Below are 16,297 nucleotides of genomic sequence, written 5' to 3'. Positions count from 1 at the left end.
GGCCTGAAATTTTCCATTGTTTTAAAAACATATCATGAGAAAAAGTAAAGCTTGGTCAGCCTCCAATAAAATGACCCATAAGGGTGTTTTTCCATCGTTCAAGGCCATTCTTAATCATCGAGTCCGGGCATTTAGCAACCAAAGCCCCATTAATCTCCTCAGGTTCGACAACAGAGAGCTTAAGCCCCTCACCAAGCAAAGAAGAAGAGGAAGAGGAGAAAAGGGTAGCCCATGGGACCCCCACCTTCTTCTTGGAACTCTCCCCACGTGAAGAGCCTCCTCCTTGTTATAGAAGACCTCCAAAACCAGAATCCTCCACCAACGAGCACCCAAAGAGAGAGCATCATCACCCTCAGCTTCAGCCTCACGCCCAGCCTTCACCCTCCTCGAGCCATTAGAGCCACTTAGGGAGTCTTCACTTTGCTGTACAGCACCTTCACAGCCAACCCCCTCCATTGCCGCAGCCTCATAATGCCCTTCAACCTGCAAGAAACCATCCCCATTATCCCCACCACCTTCCACCGAACCTCCAAGAGCAGGCCACTCCCCCTTTCCCAAGCCACCAAGGACAACACCACCCTCCCCCGAGTTGGTATTCCCCCCACCTTCCCTCCCACCCGGATTGAGGAGACCGGGGAGGACCATTAGCCGAAGCTAATGGCCTACCGGCCATCACCAAGAGCACACACCAAGACACTCCCTCTCAAAATCGCCAGAGCTTCTCTCTCCTCAATAGAATTTTTTTTTCTAATCGATACCTATTTTGAAATATGTTCATTTTCCGTTTAAACCAGACCGGGTGGGTCGTTTGGGGTCATTTTGGGGGCATTTTTATACTTTTTTGGGTTTGAGATTTTCTAAAAAGTGCCCTTATCTCTTATTAGACGTGTGAATGCGATGTTGAGGGTCATGACATTTGAATCGATACCTATTTTGACATATGTTCATTTTTGGTTTAAACCAGACCGGGTGGGTTGTTTGGGGTGATTTGGGGGCATTTCTATACATTTTTGGGTTTGGGATTCTCTAAAAAGTGTCCTTATCTCTTATTACAGGTGTGGATGTGATGTTGAAGGTCGTGATCTTCGAATCGATACATATTTCGACATATGTTCATTTTCGGTTTAAACCTGACCAGGTGGGTCATTTGGGGCTTTTTGGGGGCATTTCTATAGTTTTTCAGGTTTGGGATTTTCTAAAATGTGTCCTTATCTCTTATTATACGTGTGTATGCTATCTTGAGGGTCGTGACCTTTGAATCGATACCTATTTCGACATATGTTCATTTTCGATTTAAACCAGATCGGGTGGGTCATTTGCGGTTATTTGGGGGCATTTCTATACTTTTTTGGGTTTGGGAGTCTCTAAAAAGTGTCCTTATCTCTTATTAGATGTGTAGATGCATTGTTGAGGGTTGTGACCTTCGAATTGATACGTATTTTGACTTATGTTCATTTTTTGGTCCTAACCAGATCGGGTGGGTCGTTAGGGGTTATTTGGGAGCATTTCTGTATTTTTTTGGGTTTGGGATTTTCTAAAAACTGTCCTTATCTTTTATTAGACGTGTGGATACGATGTTGAGGGTCGTGACCTTTGAATCGATATGTATTTTGACATATGTTCATTTTCGGTCCAAACCAGACTGATTGGGTTGTTTGGGCATATTTGGGGGAATTTTTGTACTAATTTGGGTTTGGGATTTTCTAAAAAGTGTCTTTATCTCTTATTATACGTGTGGATACGATGTTGAGGGTCGTGACCTTCGAATCGATACCTATTTTGGCACATATTCATTATTGGTTTTAACCAGATCGGGTGGGTCATATGGGGTTATTTGGGGGCATATCTCATGTACTTTTTACGTTTGGGATTTTCTAAAAGTTTCTTCATCTCTTATTAGATGTGTGGATGCGATGTTGAGGATTGTGACCGTCGAATCGATACCTATTTCGGCCTATGTTCATTTTCGGTTTAAATCAGACTGGGTGGGATGTTTGGGGTTATTTTGGGGCATTTCTGTACTTTTTTGGGTTTGGGATTTTCGAAAAAGTGTCCTTATCTCTAATTAGATGTGTGGATGCGATGTTGAGGGTTGTGACCTTTGAATCAATACCTATTTCGATATATGTTCATTTTTTATTTAAACCAGACCGGGTGAGTCATTTGGGGTTATTTGGGGGAGTTTCTGTACTTTTTTGTATTCGGGAATTTAAAAAAAGTGTCCTTATCTCTTATTACATGTGTGGATGCGATGTTGAGGGTCGTGACCTTCGAATCGATATCTATTTCGACATATGTTCATTTTTTGTTTAAACCAGATCGGGTGGGTCGTTTGGGGTTATTTGGGGGCATTTCTGTACTTTTTTGGGTTTCGGATACTCTAGAAAATATGTTTATCTCTTATTAGACGAGTGGAAGTGATGTTGAGGTCGGGACCTTCGAATCAAAACCTATTTCGACATATGTTCAATTTCAGTTGAAACTGGACCGGGTGGGTCGTTTGGGGTTATTTTCGGACATTTCTGTACTTTTTTGGGTTTGAGATTCTCTAAAAAGTGTCCTTATCACTTATTATACGTGTGGATGGGATGTTGAGGGTCGTGACCTTCAAATCGAAACGTATTTCGACGTATGTTCATTTAGGGTCTGAACTAAATCGAGTGGGTCGTTTGGAGTTAGTTGGGAGGCATTTCTGTACTTTTTTGGCTTTAGGATTTTCTAAAAAATGTCCTTATCTCTTATTAGACGTGTGGATGTGATGTTGAGGGTTGTGACCTACGAATCAATACCTATTTCGACATATGTTCATTTTCGATTTAAACCAGACCAGGTGGGTTTTTGGGGTTATTTAGGGGCATTTCCTGTTCTTTTTTGGGTTTGGGATTTTCTAAAAAGTATCCTTATCTCTTATTATATGTGTGGATGCGATGTTGAGGGTCATGACCTTCGAATCGATACCTATTTCGACATATGTTAATTTTTTATTTAAACCAGACCGGGTGGGTCATTTGGGGTTATTTGGGGGCATTTCTCTACTTTTTTCGGTTTGCACTTCTCTAAAAAGTGTCCTTATCTCTTATTAGACGAGTGGAAGCGATGTTGAGGTCGGGACCTTCGAATCAATACCTATTTCGACATATGTTCATTTTTGGTTTAAACCAGACCGGGTGGGTCGTTTGGAGTTATTTGGGGGCATTTTATAATTTATTGGGTTTGGAATTCTCTAAAAAGTTTTCTTATCTCTTATTAGATGAGTGGAAGCGATTTTGAGGTCATGACCTTCGAATCGATACCTACTTCGACATATGTTCATTTTCGATTTAAACCAGACCGGGTGGGTCGTTTGGAGTTATTACGGGGCATTTCTGTACTCTTTTGGGTTTGAGATTCTTTAAAAAGTGTCCTTATCCCTTATTAGACGTGTGGATACGATGTTGAGGGTCGTGACCTTTGAATCAATATGCATTTCGACATATGTTCATTTAGGGTCCAAACCAGACCTGGTGGGTCGTTTGGAGTTATTTGAGCGGCATTTTTGTACTTTTTTGGGTTTGGTATTTTCTAAAAAGTGTCCTTATCTCTTATTAGACCCGTGAATGCGATGTTGAGTTTGTGACCTTCGAATCAGTAACTATTTCGTCATATGTTCATTTTCGGTTTAAACAAGCCCGGGTGGGTCGTTTGGTGTTATTTGAGGGCATTTCTGTGCTTTTTTGGGCTTGAAATTTTCTAAAAACTATCGTTATCTCTTATTAGACGTGTGGATGCGATGTTCAGGTTCGTGACCTTCGAATCGATACCTATTTTGACATATGTTCATTTTCGATTTAAACCAAACAGGGTTGGTAGTTTATGGTTATTTGGGGGCATTTCTAAACTTTTTTGGGCTTGGGATTTTCAAAAAGTGTCCTTACCTCGTATTAGACGTGTGGATGCGATGTTAAGGATCGTGACCTTTCAATCAATACCTATTTTGGCATATGTTCATTTTCGGTTTAAACAAGCCCGGGTGGGTTGTTTGGGGTTATTTGAGGGCATTTCTGTGCTTTTTTGGGCTTGAAATTTTCTAAAAACTATCGTTATCTCTTATTAGACGTGTGGATGCGATGTTCAGGTTCGTGACCTTCGAATCGATACCTATTTTGACATATGTTCATTTTCGGTTTAAACCAAACAGGGTTGGTAGTTTATGGTTATTTGGGGGCATTTCTAAACTTTTTTGGGCTTGGGATTTTCAAAAAGTGTCCTTACCTCGTATTAGACGTGTGGATGCGATGTTGAGGATCGTGACCTTTCAATCAATACCTATTTTGGCATATGTTTATTTTTGGTTTAAACCAGACCGGGTGGGTTGTTTGGGGTTATTTGTGGGCCTTTCTGTACTTTTTTGGGTTTAGGATTTTCTAAAATGTTTCCTTATCTCATATTAGTAGTTTGGATGTGATGTTGAGGGTCGTGACCTTTGAATCAATGCCTATTTTGACATATGTTCATTTTCGGTTTAAACCAGACCGGGTGGGTCGTTTGGGGTTATTTGGGGGCATTTCTGTACTTTTTTGGATTTGGTATTTTCTAAAAAGTGTCCTTATCTCTTATTAGACGTGTGGATGCGATGCTGAGGATCGTGACCTTCGAATCGATACCAGTTTTGGCATATGTTCATTTTCGGTTTAAACCAGACCAGGAGAGTCGTTTGGGGTTATTTTGGGGCATTTCTGTACTTTTTTGGGTTTGAGAGTCTCTAAAAAGTGTCCTTATCTCTTATTAGACGTGTGGATGCGATAATGAGGGTCGTGACCTTCGAATCGATATGTATTTTGACATAAGTTCATTTACGATCCGAACCAGACCGGGTGGGTCGTTTGGAGTTATTTTGGGGCATTTCTGTACATTTTTGGGTTTGAGATTCTCTAAAAAGTGTCCTTGTCCTATATTATACGTGTGGATGCGATGTTGAGGGTTGTGACCTGCGAATCGATACCTATTTCGACATATGTTCAATTTCGATTTAAACAAGATAAGGTGGTTCGTTTGGGATTATTTAGGGGCATTTCTGTACTTTTTTGAGTTTGGTATTTTCTAAATAAAGTCCTTATCTCTTATTAGAAGTGTGGATGCGATATTGAGGATCGTTACCTACAAATAGATACCTATTTCGACATATGTTCATTTTTTGTTTAAACCAGACCGGGTGGGTCGTTCGGGGTTATTTGGGGGCATTCTGTACTTTTTTGGGTTTGCAATTCTCTAAAAAGTGTCCTTATCTCTTATTAGATGTGTGGATGCGATGTTGAGCGTTGTGACCTTTGAATCGATACCTATTTCGACATATGTTCATTTTCGATTCAAATCAGATCGGGTGGATCATTTGGGGTTATTTGGCAGCATTTTTGTCCTTTTTTGGGTTTGGTATTTTCAAAAAAATGCCCTTCCAACTTATTAGACGTGTGGATGCGATGTTGAGAGTCGTGACCTTCGAATCGATACCTATTTCGACATATGTTCATTTTCAGTTTTAAACCAGGCCGGGTGGGTTGTTTGGAGTTATTTGGGGGCATTTCAGTACTTTTTTGGGCTTGGGATTTTCTACAAAGTGTCCATATCTCTTATTAGACATGTGGATGCGATGTTGAGGGTCGTGACCTTCGAATCGATACCAATTTCAACATATGTTCATTTTTTATTTAAACCAAATCGGGTTGGTCGTTTGGGTTTATTTGGGTGCATTTCTGTACTTTTTTGGGCTTTGGATTTTCTAAAATGTTTCTTTATCGCTTATTAAACGTGTGGATGCGATGTTGAGGGTCGTGACCTTCGAATTGATACCTATTTTGACATATGTTCATTTTCGGTTTAAACCAAACAGGGTTGATAGTTTTGGGATATTTGTGGGCATTTCAGTAATTTTTTGGGCTTGGGATTTTCTAAAAAGTGTCCTTATCTCTTATTAGATGTGTGGATGCGATGTTGAGGATCGTGTCCTTCGAATCGATACCTAATTCGACATATGTTCATTTTTGGTTTAAACCAGACGGGGTGGGTAGTTTGGGATTATTTGGGGGCATTTTTGTACTTTTTTGGGTTTGGGATTCTCTAAAATGTGTCCTTATCTCTTATTAGATGTGTGGATACGATGTTGTGAGTCGTGACCATCGAATCGATACCTATTTCGACATATGTTCATTTTTGGTTCAAACTAGATCGGGTGGGTTGTGTGCGGTTATTTGGGAGTATTTCTGTACTTTTTTGGGCTTGGGATTTTTTAAAAAGTGTCCGTATCTATTATTAGACGTGTGGATGCGATGTTGAGGGTCGTAACCTTCGAATCGATAAGTATTTTGAAAAATGTTCATTTCCGGTCCAAACCTGATTGGGTGTGTCGTTTAAAGTTATTTGGGGGCATTTCTGTACTTTTTTTGGTTTGGGATTTTCTAAAAAGGATCCTTATCTCTTATTAGACGTGTGGATGCGATGTTGAGGGTTGTGACCTGCGAATCTATACCTATTTCGACATATGTTCATTTTCAGTTAAAGCAGACCAGGTGGGTCGTTTGGGGTTATTTGGGGGCATTTCTGTAGTTTTTTGGGTTTGGGATTTTCTAAAAAGTTTCCTTATCACTAATTACAAGTGTGGATGCGATGTTGAGGGTCGTGACCTTCAAATCGATACCTATTTCGACATATGTTCTGTTAAATCCGTGCCCAAAACCCGATTTAAAACTCGGTCTGACCACCGGTCTGGTTTGAACCTTTTATGTAGAACCGGGAGCGGAGTACGCTCGTGAACTGTGGACCATGATACTCAAGCCATCCCACAAGATTGTTGACCGTGACTCTAGAGTAGTCGTCGAGGATAGGTACATCGACAGAGATAGGGGAAAGTTTATCTTCGAGGGTGCATTCCTAGCATTTCCTTATTTCGAGGATCCGCCTGCCCTCGCCCGGTGTACCCGTTCCCACTTATAGATGATTGGGAGTAAGTTAATATCCTAATAACTCATGAGTATAAATACTAGAATGGGCTTAGGACCTGATGTTCCTTCTAATCATATTATGGGCCTAGTAGTATAATGGGCCCAATAACTTAAAATGGACCTAAAGACCTAAGACAACCAAACATGACTTAAGACTAAAGTGAGGTAAATAGGGGTCAATCCACTATTCACCTCACAATAGAAAACCTAAATCGTGGAGAGGAAAAGAGAGAAGGAAAGAAAGAAGAAGAAGAAAAAGAAGAAGAAGAAGAAGGAAGAAGGAACGAAAGAAGAAGAAGAAGAAGGAAGAGAGGTGGAACCCAAGCTTACTCTCCTACATTGGTGAGCATTCTCTATCTCTCTCTCTCTCTCACTTCCTAATTTATAGACCTAGGGTTTGGACTTATGAGCCATGAGTGCTTCATCTACCCTAATGGAAAGGCCATTAATGGCTAATCTTTGAAGCTTAGTTATAAAGACACCTAATCCTACCTTGAACCCCCTTTCACCCTTTCTCCATTTATGAACCCTAAGTTGGGGATTCACCTCCATTTATGGGTTTGACCAACCCTCATGGAAGACCATAGAGGTGTGGTTTGTGGGTTGTTAAATAACATTGATTAAAGCCCCTTTCAAAACCCCAATACCCAAACCCATGAGTTTTCTTTCCATATGTATTTTAATGGAGAAAAACCTAATCGATCATGGGGTTTACAAACCCATGTTGGGTGTGTGCTATGGCACCTTGGTTGGAGTTGTTCTCATGGCCAAAGAGACCCCTAAAAACCCCTAAGAATACCCCATTTTAGCCCAAGACTTTGGGGCTACAAAACCATTCTCGAATGGCATGAACAAGAAGACGGCACATGGACAGGCACATGCAAGTGCCACCCGAGAAACTAGATCTGCCGGTGGGAAGTCCGAGAGGGACAGGCACATGGACAGCACATGCAAGTGCCGATCCCTCGAGAAAGATCTGCCGGTGGGAGGTCCGAGAGGGACAGCACATGGACAGGCACATGCAAGTGCCAGTCCACGAGAACCTAGATCTCGCTAGTGGGAAAGTCCGAGAGGACAGACACATGGACAGGCACATGATATAGCCTTCTTGTATGTGCGGTCCCCTATTTTAGCCTTGTTTGATAACTTATGGGGCCCAACTCTTCTAGCCCTAAGGCACTAATCTCTCCCCACGTTGTACACTCTCTTTAGGTTGACTGACCCAGCTCGGGGGCGTATTAGTATGTGGGACAGTGTACTTGGCATCGAACGTCGATTTGAAGAGCTCCGTACTGACGATTGACTGAGAATCAAGGTGAGTGAGTTAAGCAAATGTCTTAATTTATGGAATGTTTGTGTGTCGTGTCTTGCGAATGTCATTCATGCATGTGTGCTATAATATGTAATTATTAGTAAGATATAGGACGATATAAATGTTTAGATGTTGATAGGACTTTACATTCTTGTCTTGCGATATTATTTATTTTACTGCACTATGGTGCGAATGGTGTTGGATTTAGTTATGGGACTCGGGTGCCGGTTGGTGCTGGACCTGAGGATTCCATAATATGGACTCACTCATGGCACGTAGATCTAGGGCTTCGGAAGCGGGATCCAAGTGCCGGTGGGTGCTGGGCTTGAGATTGCCGTACTTGAAATTGCATTAGAGTTGTCCATTGCATTAGGTGGAAATGGGATGGTGACCGACCGACTGCCTTCGGTATTCACATCTCGTACTTGTATACGTACGTATGGGCTAGAGGGACGAGAGGATAGCCGGCCGACCGTATTTCGGTATCTATGGACTCGGCCTCTGGCCTATGCACATGCGTACCTCACTCATACAATAGGTGAATGCTGGCTAGGATAAATGTTTACCCAGTACTATGACCCTTACCGACAGGGGGTTAGGTGTCGGTCAAATCCGTGGGTTCCGACCGTTATTCGGGTATACCCACCCGGGAAGTTCGGGCGCCAACCGTATTTTGGGCCGAACGCCAGGACGGGATTTGACTCGGGGTTTGCGTATATCTCTTGGTGGAGACCGGTACAGCAGGCTTCCAGCGCGACTCGGTTTTGTCATCGCCGGTATACCATCCGTTTATGGTACCGATGTCGGGGATGCTACCTAAGGTGTTGCTATAGTACTATACCTGACTTAGTTGTGTGTTAGGTGGATAACAATAAAACTATACATCATCATTCATTCATGTAGCATGATTGTAAATTGTATGTGATGTACGGTCTACCTTGGTGGTATGGGACACCTTGGTATCCGTCCATCATGTATGGTTTGCAGTCAACCCCATTCATTATTATTATTGTGTATGCTTGTGTGGCTTAGCCACTCATTGGGCTCATTGGAGCTCACTCCTCGAGGAAACATATTTTTAGTTGATGCGGTACATTCGAGCAGAGTGGCACGAGTACGAGACTCCCGAGGCTGGTTACGTTGATTGGTGGGCTCCGGAGATCGTGGAGCATGGACCAGAGTGTTGCTGCGATGTGTGTTCCTTGGCGGGACAGTGACTTATGGCCGATGGCCATCTTTTGATGCACTTGATTATTCATTTTGAATTATAGGTGTATTCTTTTGATTCCTTTCATGATAGATGTATTATTTATATAGTAGGTAATACATAAGTCCTGATTAGAACGAATTGTACTTGAAGGGGTAAACTTGAATAGATAATATTTTATATGCTATCACCTAGCTTCTGCTAACTCTGATGTTATTAATATTAATCCTTTCCTTTTTACCTATTATCTGTCGTTGTGAATGAGTTAGTCTTGGGTACTGCATCAGTGATTTTGGTGGTTGGAGAGCGCAGTTGTATGCTCCGATTGCATTTCTCGTGGTTCAGGGATGGGGGTGTGACAGTTTGGTATCAGAGCGCGATGCTCTACCTTATGAACTAACTCAGTGTTCACACGACCCGATTTACTCTAAATTAGGGTTAAATATTAAAAGCCTTATCCACAAACAAGAATCAGTAGAATAAGGGAGAATATATAAATTTTGCTGATAGAACAATGCTTTAATAATACAAATAAAGGTATGGGACTTCCATAGAACATAAACCAGTTTAGAAATGAAGAAAATATGAGAAACTACATACTAAACCCTAGGAGTTACAAAAAAAAAAAAAGAGGAAGAAGATATATACTAAGGTTTATGAGGGTAAAGTCATGAACAATGATGTAAAATATAATGATAATTGGGATTAGCCCAACCATAAAAAGCTAGCTATCGGTGAGAGACTCTCCGCAGGACCTGTTACGTAGGCTAATGATTAGGGGGAAATTATCTTTCATTTTTCTCGTATCCTCAGTGACTGGCCCGGGCTTTCTTTGGGAACCATCTAGAAATTTTGAGTATTGGTCCTAAGTACCCTTGGGTAAGCCTATGGCCCTACATGTCTATCAGGAGAGCCATTTTTAGGACTTGTTGGTAAATCTACTGGGAATGCTGGGATTGGCTTGGTGTATGGGCCTGGTACGTTCAGGGACCTTGTCCTGTAGGAAACCCTAGATTTGTGTCTAGATTCTGAAGGGACGGTGAAAAAATATATATATATATATATATATAGGCACGTAGTTGAATCTCGATATGTCTATACACCCACGAACCGATGGATATCTAGAAAGGATAATTTAGGACGGATGCTAGGAGGTATGGATTATATCATGTAGTTGGAAGAGAATAATAGATCTAGCAATTTAAGTTGATGAACAGTATTATATCGGGTGTTAGTGTAGCCAAGTGCAGTCAAGAACAAAAAGGAACTGGAACTGAAGGATTCGACAAAACTTTGCTCAACAATAGATATAAGTGGAGTAATGGGTCCCTGAATGTCCCCTCCGTTATTGGGAGTGAACAGTAGGGATTCCATCAATATTCCAATTCATTCTAAAGCTGAGTTAGATATTGGAGGATCGAAAGTGAAAGTCCTCATAGGAAAAGCCAGGTAAGCAAAGTAGTATAGCCTTGTGTCATTCAACCCAAAATTTTAGGAGTACAAATCTGGACGAAGTATACGGAAATAGTTGCGTCTCTCTATTTCTAGAAGTATAAGCTCGAGTTTGATTTTCACTGGGTCCTTATATACACTTGGACTTTATATTAACTAAACCGGAATTGATTTGTACCATTGTGTAAGGTGGATACTATTAGAGGACAAATCAATACAACTTAGTTTAAGCTAAATAACTAAGCAATCCCGGAGCGGAAGTTGAGCACAGTTTTAACCCCTCTATCCGGCACTATCCAATACCATTTAAGCAAAGCCAATGTGGTGGCAGATGCACTTAGTAGGAAATCACAAACCCTTCCTTGGCAGCCTTAATAGTCAATGGGCAGCTCATAGAGGAGGCTAGAAGAATGGAGTTGGAAGTGTTAGTTGGTGATGCTACTATGTTATTCGCCGCCCTGACAATACAACCCTCATTAATAGAGAAGATCAAAGTACCCCAACCTACTGATGCAGAATTTTAAAAAGTGATGGATGGCATTCAGAAAGAGACGCAGGAGGAATCGGATTTTACTTTATCCGAAAATGGCATCCTTCGATTCAGGGGTAGGTTGTATGTACCCAATGATGAGAAGTTGAGGGAAGAAATTATGAGTGAAGCCCATTGTTCTCCATACTCAGTACATCCCGGCAGCACCAAGATGTACAAGGATTTGAAGTTACACTTTTGGTGGATAGGCATGAAAGCTGATGTGGCAACATTTGTATCGAAATGCCTCACCTGTCAGAAGGTAAAGGCCGAGAGACATCGACCCTATGGATTACTACAGTCACTTCCCATCCCAGAGTGGAAGTGGGAGCACATCACCATGGACTTTGTCACAGGGTTACCCCACACAGTTAGGGGTGTTGATGCCATATGGGTGATTGTGGATTGGCTCACCAAGACCTCACACTTCATTCCGATTAAGGTAACTTACCCAATGGAAAAGCTAGCAAGGCTGTACATGGACAATATTGTTCGCCTGCATGGGGTTCCAATAAGCATCATCTCCGATCGTGATCCCAGGTTCACATCCAGATTTTGGGATGGTTTCCAAAAGGCTATGGGCACACTGTTGAACTTTAGCACGGCCTTCCACCCACAGACAGATGGGCAGTCAGAGAGGACCATACGGACACTGGAAGACATGCTCAGGGCTTGTGCCATTGATTTGAAGGGTAGTTGGGATGAACATATCTCACTTATTGAATTTGCTTACAACAACAGTTACCAAGCTACCATTGGTATGGCACTGTACGAAGCACAGTATGGCAGAAGGTGTAGGACACCACTGTACTAGGACGAGGTTGGTGAGCGAAGAATTTTAGGGCCCGAATTGATACAAGCCATATGTGAAAAGATAGATTTGATTAGAGATCGAATCAAGGCGGCGCAATCAAGGCAGAAAAGCTATGCTGACTTGAAGAGAAAGGACCTTGAGTTCACTATAGGTGATAAGGTGTTCCTTCAGGTATCACCAACGAAAGGCGTGCTACGATTCGATAAGAAGGGGAACCTGAGCCCTAGGTACATCGGACCATATGAAATCCTGGTAAGGGATTGGACCAGTGGCATACAGTGTCACCGCCCCATCTTTAGTCGGTGTTCATGATGTATTTTACAAATTTATGTTGAGGAAGTACATTGCGGATCCGGCCCACGTGTTGACCCAAGAATTACCTGAACTCTCCGAGGACCTGACTTACGTCGAGGAGCCTGTGAAGATTCTTGAGAGGAATGAGCATAATCTTCGAAATCGTGTCGTCTCTTATGTTAAGGTACGATGGAGAAACCATTCTAACGAGGAGGCATCTTGGGAGCGCGAGAGCGAGATTCGAGCAACGCATCCCCATCTATTCAACATGACAGGTACGTTTTAATTTTGAACCATTCTGACGAGGAGGCATCTTGGGAGCGCGAGAGCGAGATTCGAGCAATGCATCCCCATCTATTCAACATGACAGGTACATTTTAATTTTGAGGACAAAATTCTTATAAGGTGGGGAGGATGTTAAATCCGTGCCCAAAACCCGGTTTAAAACTCGGTCTGACCACTGGTCTGGTTTGAACCTTTTATGTAGAACCGGGAGCGGAGTACGCTCATGAACTGTGGACCATGATACTCAAGCCATCCCACAAGATTATTGACCGTGACTCTAGAGAAGTCATCGAGGATAGGTACATCGACAGAGATAGGGGAAAGTTTGTCTTTGAGGGTGCATTCCTAGCATTTCCTTATTTCGAGGATCCGCCCGGCCCTCGCCAGGTGTAGCCTTCCCACTTATAGATGATTGGGAGTAAGTTAATATCCTAATAACTCATGAGTATAAATACTAGAATGGGCTTAGGACCTGATGTTCCTTCTAATCATATTATGGGCCTAGTAGTATAATGGGCCCAATAACTTAAAATGGACCTAAAGACCTAAGACAACCAAACATGACTTAAGACTAAAGTGAGGTAAATAGGGGTCAATCCACTATTCACCTCACAATAGAAAACCTAAATCGTGGAGAGGAAAGGAGAGAAGGAAAGAAAGAAGAAGAAGAAAAATAAGAAGAAGAAGAAGGAAGAAGGAACGAAAGAAGAAGAAGAAGAAGGAAGAGAGGTGGAACCCAAGCTTACTCTCCTACATTGGTGAGCATTCTCTCTCTCTCTCTCTCTCACTTCCTAATTTATAGACCTAGGGTTTGGACTTATGAGCCATGAGTGCTTCATCTACCCTAATGGAAAGGCCATTAATGGCTAACCTTTGAAGCTTAGTTATAAAGACACCTAATCCTACCTTGAACCCCCTTTCACCCTTTCTCCATTTATGAACCCTAAGTTGGGGATTCACCTCCATTTATGGGTTTGACCAACCCTCATGGAAGACCATAGAGGTGTGGTTTGTGGGTTGTTAAATAACATTGATTAAAGCCCCTTTCAAAACCCCAATACCCAAACCCATGAGTTTTCTTTCTATATGTATTTTAATGGAGAAAAACCTAATCGATCATGGGGTTTACAAACCCATGTTGGGTGTGTGCTATGGCACCTTGGTTGGAGTTGTTCTCATGGCCAAAGAGACCCCTAAAAACCCCTAAGAATACCCCATTTTAGCCCAAGACTTTGGGGCTGCAAAACCATTCTCGAAATGGCATGAGCACAAAGAGACGCACGTGGACGGGCACATGCAAGTGCCACCCCGAGAAACTAGATCTGCAGGTGGGAAGTCCGAGAGGGACAGGCACATGGACAGGCACATGCAAGTGCCAGTCCCGAGAAAGATCTGCGGTGGGAGGTCCGAGAGGGACAGGCACATGGACAGGCACATGCAAGTGCCAGAGAAAGATCTGCCGGTGGGAGGTCCGAGAGGGACAGGCACATGGACAAGCACATGCAAGTGCCAGTCCCTGAGAACCTAGATTTGCCGGTGGGAAAGTCCGAGAGGGACAGGCACATGGACAGGCACATGATATAGCCTTGCTGTATGTGCCGGTCCCCTATTTTAGCCTTGTTTGATAACTTATGGGGCCCAACTCTTCTAGCCCTAAGGCACTAATCTCTCCCCACGTTGTACACTCTCTTTAGGTTGACTGACCCGGCTCGGGGGCGTATTAGTACGTGGGACAGTGTACTTGGCATCGAACGTCGATTTGAAGAGCTCCGTACTGACGATTGACTGAGAATCAAGGTGAGTGAGTTAAGCAAACGTCTTAATTTATGGAATGTTTGTGTGTCGTGTCTTGCGAATGTCATTCATGCATGTGTGCTATAATATATAATTATTAGTAAGATATAGGACGATATAAATGTTTAGATGTTGATAGGACTTTACATTCTTGTCTTGCGATATTATTTATTTTACTGCACTATGGTGCGAATGGTGTTGGATTTAGTTATGGGACTCGGGTGCCGGTTGGTGCTGGACCTGAGGATTCCATAATATGGACTCACTCATGGCATGTAGATCTAGGGCTTCGGAAGCGGGATCCAAGTGATTGGTGGGTGCTGGGCTTGAGATTGCTGTACTTGAAATTGCATTAGAGTTGTCCATTGCATTAGGTGGAAACGGGATGGTGACCGACCGACTGCCTTCGGTAGTCACATCTCGTACTTGTATACGTATGTATGGGCTAGAGGGGCGAGAGGATAGCCGGCCGACCGTATGTCGGTATCTATGGACTCAGCCTCTGGCCTATGCACATGCGTACCTCACTCATACAATAGGTGAATGCTGGCTAGGATAAATGTTTACCCAGTACTATGACCCTTACCGACCGGGGGGTTAGGTGTCGGTCAAATCCGTGGGTTCCGACCGTTATTCGGGTATACCCACCCGGGAAGTTCGGGCGCCAATCGTATTTTGGGCCGAACGCCAGGACGGGATTTGACTCGGGGGTTTGCGTATATCTCTTGGTGGAGACCGGTACAGCAGGCTTCCAGGGCGACTCGGGTTTGTCATCGCCGGTATACCATCCGTTTATGGTACCGATGTCGGGGATGCTACCTAAGGTGTTGCTATAGTACTATACCTGACTTAGTTGTGTGTTTGGTGGATAACAATAAAACTATACATCATCATTCATTCATGTAGCATGATTGTAAATTGTATGTGATGTACGGTCTACCTTGGTGGTATGGGACATCTTGGTATCCGTCCATCATGTATGGTTTGCAGTCAACCCCATTCATTATTATTATTGTGTATGCTTGTGTAGCTTAGCCACTCATTGGGCTCAGTTGGAGCTCACTCCTCGAGGAAACATATTTTTAGTTGATGCAGGTACATTCGAGCAGAGTGGCATAGAGTACGAGACTCCCGAGGCTGGTTACGTTGATTGGTGGGCTCCGGAGATCGTGGAGCATGGACCGAGTGTTGCTGCGATGTGTGTTCCTTGGCGGGCAGTGACTTATGGCGGTGGCCATCTTTTGATGCACTTGATTATTCATTTTGAATTATAGGTGTATTCTTTTGATTCCTTTCATGATAGATGTATTATTTATATAGTAGGTAATACATAAGTCCTGATTAGAACGAATTGTACTTGAAGGGGTAAACTTGAATAGATAATATTTTATATGCTATCACCTAGCTTCTGCTAACTCTGATGTTATTAATATTAATCCTTTCCTTTTTACCTATTATCTGTCGTTGTGAATGAGTTAGTCTTGGGTACTGCATCAGTGATTCTGGTGGTTGGAGAGCATAGTTGTATGCTCCGGTTGCATTTCCCGTGGTTCAGGGATGGGGGTGTGACATGTTCATTTTCGATTTAAACCAGATCGGGTGGGTCATTTGGGGTTATTTGGCGGCATTTCTATAC

Source organism: Telopea speciosissima, unplaced genomic scaffold (genome assembly GCF_018873765.1).
Source record: "Telopea speciosissima isolate NSW1024214 ecotype Mountain lineage unplaced genomic scaffold, Tspe_v1 Tspe_v1.0075, whole genome shotgun sequence".
NCBI lineage: Eukaryota > Viridiplantae > Streptophyta > Magnoliopsida > Proteales > Proteaceae > Telopea > Telopea speciosissima.
This window is presented reverse-complemented; position numbering follows the sequence as displayed.